This window comes from Equus przewalskii, chromosome 3, assembly GCF_037783145.1.
Source record: "Equus przewalskii isolate Varuska chromosome 3, EquPr2, whole genome shotgun sequence".
Taxonomy (NCBI): Eukaryota; Metazoa; Chordata; class Mammalia; order Perissodactyla; family Equidae; genus Equus; species Equus przewalskii.
In genome coordinates, this window is record NC_091833.1 from 99585157 (window position 1) to 99591353 (window position 6197).

The following is a 6197-nucleotide window of genomic DNA, read 5'->3' on the forward strand; positions in this document are numbered from 1 at the left end:
TTAAATTTAGTTCTATCATACACTGAGAGTAGGTTACTACAATCTAACTATGATTGTGCATTTGTCTATTTCTTCTTTTAGTTTGGTGAGTTTTTGCTTTATGTATTTGAGAAGTTGTGTTATTAGGTGCAGACACAGGATTTTTATGTCTTCCTGATGATTTGATCCTTTATTTTCTTTTTCTTTCTTTCCTTTTTTTTCTTTTATGAACTGTCCCTTCTTACCTCTCTTAATACTCCTGCTTGAAGTCTATATTGTCTGATGTTAATATAACCACACCACCTTTCTTAGGCTTACAGTTTGCCTGGTAAATCTTTTTCCATCCTTCTCCTTTCAATATATTTGTGTCTTTATATTTAATATGTATGTATCTCTTGTAGATAGGTTATAGTTGGTTCTTGATTTTTTTAAATCTAGTCTGATAATTTCTGCCTTTTAATTGGAGTTTTTAGTCTATTTACGTTTAATGTAATATTAATGTACTTGGATTTAGATCTATTATAGTTTTGCAATTTGTATTCTGTTTCATCTGTTTTTTGTTCCTCTTCCTTTCATTCATGCTTTCTTTTCAGTCAATCAATATTTCTTCATATTTCATGTTAATTCCTCTACTGACCTTCTGCTAAAACTCTTTACATTAAGTTTTTAGTGCTTACTCTGGCATTCACTGCATGTATCCTTAAATTATCTCAATGTACTCAGACTTCATATTGTACTACCAGAAGTGAAATGTAGGAATCTTACAAAAGTGTACTTGCATTTATCCTCTATCCTATATGTTATTGTTGTCATATACATTAGATCCACATATGCTTAAATGCAGTGAATAAATTTTACCTTAAACAATTACATGTTTTTTTCAATAAGTTTAGAAAACAATGTATAGGTTTTTATATTTACCCACATATTTACCATTTCCAGTGCTTTTCATTTCTCCCTGTAGATCTGAGTTTCCATTTAGTATCATTTCCCTTTCCCCTGAAGATATTTTTTAAAGCATTTCTTGTAATACAGATATGCTGGTGATAAATTCTAAGCTCTCATTTATCTGAAATTATCTTTATTTCACCATCACTTTGAAAGAATATTTCCTTTGGATATAGAATTCTGGACTGATGTTACCCACCCCCGCTTCTCCTCTCCAACTTCAACTCTAAAGATGTAATCCTATTGTCTTCTAACCTTCATTGTTTCTAAATCATCTCTCTCCACCCACTCACCCAATTTGTACCATGTCATTTTCTCTAAGCTGCCTTTAAGATTTCCTCTTGGGGCCAGCCCTGTGGCCAAGAGGTTAAGTTCACGTGCTCCACTTCAGCAGCCCAGGATTCACCTGTTCGGATCCTGGGCATAGACCTAGCACCACTCGTCAAGCCATGCTGAGGTGGCATCCCGCATAGCATAACCAGAAGGACCTACAACTAGAATATACAACTATGTACTGGGAGGCTTTGGGGAGAAGAAGAAGAAGGGAAAAAAAGAAGATTGGCAACAGACGTTAGCTCAGGTGCCAATCTCTAAAAGGAAAAAAATGTTTCTCTTTTTCTTTGGTTTTCAGTAGTTTGACCATGATGTTCTTGGTATGAATTACTTTATATATATCCAGCTTGAGTTTCGCTGGGCTTCTTGAATCTGTAAATTTATGTAGTCTACCAAATTTGGGGAAATCTCAGTCACTATTTTTTAAATACTTTTTTCTGTCCCATTCTCTCTTTCATTTCTTTCTGGGATTCCTATTACTTGTATGTTAGACTCTTTGATATTGTCCTAAAGGTCAGTAGGGATATGTTCATTTTTTTTCAATAGTTTTTATCTCTGTTTTTCAGATTGGATAATTTCTCTTAATCTGTTTTTAAATCTTCCAACCCTTCAGCCATTTCCAATTAGCTGTTAAGCCCACCCAGTGAAGTTTTTATTTCAAATTCTGTACTTTTCAGTTGTAGAATTTCCATTTGGTTCTCTTTTTAGAGTTTCTGTACCTCTGCTGAGACTTTCCATCTGTTAATTTATTATGACTATTTTTTAAGTCCTTGAATATATGAATAAAGACTGTTTAAAAGTCTTTGCTAATTCTTATATCTGAGTCATCTTGGAGTCAGTTTCTATTGACTACTTTTTCTCTGGACTATGAGCCAAACTTTTCTGTTCCTTTTCATTTCACCTATTCATTTTTTATTGATTACTAGATATTGTGGACGATATATTATAAAGCCTCCAGATTCTGTTATCTTCCTCTAATGAGTTCTAGTAGGTAGTTAATTTGACCAGAGTTAAATTCCACCTGAAATTTCTGATCCTTTCATTCAGCAATCCTGCTGTTGATTTTTGCTGGGCTCCTTGGAATCTACTCCATGCATGCAGAGTTCAGGAGTCAACCAAGAGTTTGGACAGAGTATATGTATAGATTTTGGAGCTCTCTTCCTCTATTACTCCCTCTCTTTCAGGATTTCCCTCCTCAGTTTCCAGCAGCTCTGGAAGTCCCAGACTCCAACCTCTAACTGCTTAAGCCATTAAGACAGTGGCTTTCTGATTGACTTCCAGCTGCCTTTCACAGTGCAGACTGAGTAGCACCCTCAGATGAAAAGATGTTTGAGCATAAATTGCATTTATTATATTTCAGTTCTTTGAAGAGTGGACACTCCTTCAATTACTGCCTGCCTGCTTTTGGTTACTTTCTAGTGTTTCAAATAATTGTTTCTATATTTTGTCTAAAGTTTATAACTTTTTTATCCATAAAGAGATTAGTTGGATATAACCTCCTGTGATATACTTTAAGGGAAATGTATCTTTTAGTGAGATGAATGGTGCTATATTTTTGTCAGTAGTTCACATATTAGTAGAGGAATATTACTTATTGCTAGGTAAGACAGGATTCAGCATCAGTTCTTTTTGTAGTTTTAGTTTTTATAGACAAACTGAGAAAATCTGTTCAAATAAATAGATGAATATGGAAAACATTTTGTAATAGCAATATCACTCAAATGTTTGATCTCCTTCTAAGATATATGCTAAAAATCACATAGTACCTATCACCGAAAATTATTTTTTATAATCTATCATCAGGCACCACATTTAGTTTCTCCTTTGTTTGAGTTACTCACTTTCTCAATTTCTGGGAAACATACCAAAAAGACTTTTAAAAGACTCATCAAATTATTAATAATTGTACTGTAACTCATTTCAAGGCACATTATTTTTTAACTCAGAGTTGAGAAAATAGAAATATTAACATTTCTATAAGGCTTTTACCAATACAATATTATTTGTTAAAATACTTTTATCATGAGCTTTAAGTTTATTTCTGTCAAAACGTTGGAACTGAAGACTTAGCTCATTCAATGTATATAAAACATCTAACTTAAAAGTTAATTGGCAAAGCCAGCTTTCATTATCAAGTCAATCAGCCAAAGCAGACTTTTTTCAATTCACATAAATATGTTAAAATATATCCCTGTGTCAACATCTCAGTTTTGAATTCTAAGGCTCTGCTGCCTTCAGTATTTCTCACAGATACTTTTTTTACTTTGTTCCCAGCAGTGCATTCTTTGATAGCAGTCAAGGTTGAGAAGAGGCAAGATCTTTAAATGAAACTTGTCATCACTCCCACAACCTCACTCTAAAATGTCTATGTATTCAGAACGTCCTAACACAGGCCTAAATGCACCATGTCCAATGTCACCATCATCTTTAAAATAATGCTCCTTTAATAAGAAAAGACAGGCAACACTGCTGCTGCTTTATGGGGCCTTTGTCAAAGGAGGTTTTGCCAACACCTGTACTTCAAATTCAGTCTTTGTTGGAAGCCTCAGGTTTTTTACATCCTGGAGCAAGAGTCATTGAAAGATTCAGGATAGGTGTTCCTACACCATCTAGTATACTAAAATTCAATTCTGGCATTAACCACCCAGAGTTAGCACAGAACCCACAAGTTAAGGGGTCAGTCCTCCATAAGACTGCCCTCACTTCAAATGCCAGCCACAGTTTGGGAGTCCCCAGACCATCATCTGCATGTATGACAAACTGGCTACAAATTTGGGAGGTCCCCATGATCCGCTCAGCTTCTATAATTTGCTAGAATGACTCAGAGAACTCAGGAAAGGTCTCAAGGTTCTTGCCCAAATTGAGATTATGATGAGATGGCACTTATGGACAAACAAACGGGCAGTTACAGCACAGTATGCTAAGTCCTATGTGGAGGAAGTACAGGGTGTTATGAAAGCAAGTGAGAGGGGCCAAGATCAGGAAAGGAGGATAGATAGAGGATACAGGAGTAGGGAACAGACTTGCCTGGAGTAAAATCCCACCTGAAATTCCTGATCATTTCTCTCAGCAAACCAGCTGTTGCTTTTTGTTGGGCAAATAGATGGTCAAGGAAGGCCTCACAGGGCAGGTGACATGTAGGTGGAGATTTGAGGGATGAGACAGAGCTGTTTATGAAGAGAATAGCGGAAAGAGCAATCCTGGCAGAGGGGACAGCTTGAGCAAAGGCCATGAAGAGTGCTTGGTGTGCATCAGGCACCTGAGATCTCTGGGGAGCAGAGTGGAGGAGTGGTGGTGGTAAGAGGGGGAAGCAAGACTCTGGGTTCAAAAGGTGGTCCAGGGTCTCACTCTGTTGCCTTTCAACACCAATCTCACACCAAGAGTTTCAGCCCTTTTGCTGAAGGTCCTGACCACCCCTCTGCTCTCTGGCTAGGACCCACAGGATGGAGAATGACACAAAATGAGATTAGAGACTTAACGGATTTATAAGGCTGGGTTTTGTGGGTCAGAGTAGAGTTTGGATTTAACTGGAAATTCAGTGAGTCCATAGACCTCCAAAAAGGACAAGAACTTTTGCTTAAAGAGACATTTTAAACAAATGTTTGATTCTTCTACTAAATGAACTCAACATATAACCATATGACACTGTTGAAGATTAATCTTAATCTTATATGCATATACATGTACTAAAGGTTTTGGAAATGTACACAGAAAAGTGATAACAGTGGTTGTCCCTGGAGAGGGAATGGGAGATTGGAGATTAGGGTGGGCATGAGATCTGCTTTTCTCTCTATACAAGTGGCAGGACCATGGAGTGGCTTCTTGGTACTGGTTGGGCTCCATCAGCAACCCTCCTCCCTCCAAAGCACCCCAAATGAACATACAATCTAAGTAGAAAACCATGCTTGCTAAGCAAACTCAGACTCGAGAAAATTTCCTAGCTCCCTCATTCGTTCACTCAGCAGATAAATTGTGCAAAGTGCTATGCTAGTGCTGGGGAGAGAGGAATGCATACATCTCTGTTCTCATGAAGCTTCCATTCTTGTGGGGGAGACAAACAATAACAAGTAACCAATAGAATATTAGAATGTAAAATGATGAAAAATGCTATGAAAAAGAATAATGCAGGGTGAGGAGTACAGAATGATGGTGGTGCAAATTTTATGTAAGGTGCTTGTAGTGGGTTGAATGGTGGTTCCCCAAAAAGATATGTTCGTGTCAAATCCCTGGAACCTGAGAATATTGTCTTGTTTGGAAAAAGGGTCTTTGCAGATAGAATTAAGTTAAGGATGTTGGGATGAGATCATCCCAGATTATCTTGCTTGGCCCTAAATTCAATGACAAGTGTCCTTATAAAAGAAAGGCAGAGGGGGCTGGCCCCGTGGCCGAGTGGTTAAGTTCGCGCGCTCCGCTGCAGGCGGCCCAGTGTTTCGTTAGTTCGAATCCTGGGCGCGGACATGGCACTGCTCATCAGACCACGCTGAGGCAGCGTCCCACATGCCACAACTAGAAGAACCCACAACGAAGAATACACAACTATGTACCGGGGGGCTTTGGGGAGAAAAAGGAAAAAATAAAATCTTTAAAAAAAAAAAATAAATTAATTAATTAATTAAAAAAAAAAAAAAGAAAGGCAGAGGGAGGTTTGAGACAGATAGAAGAGGGGAAGACACACATGGAGGCAGATGTGAAGATGAGGCACAGATTGGAGTGATGTGGCCACAAGCTAAGGAAGCCAAGGAATGCCAACAGCCACAACAAACAATACATAATAATATTAACAAGAAATAATACAATAGTCAAACACTCAAAGAGAGAATTGACATGGGGCTGGCCCCATGCCCTAGTGGTTAAGTTTGGTGCTTTCCACTTTGGTGGCCCAGGTTCAGTTCCTAGGCGAGGACCTACGCCACTCATCAGCAGCCATGCTGTGGCAA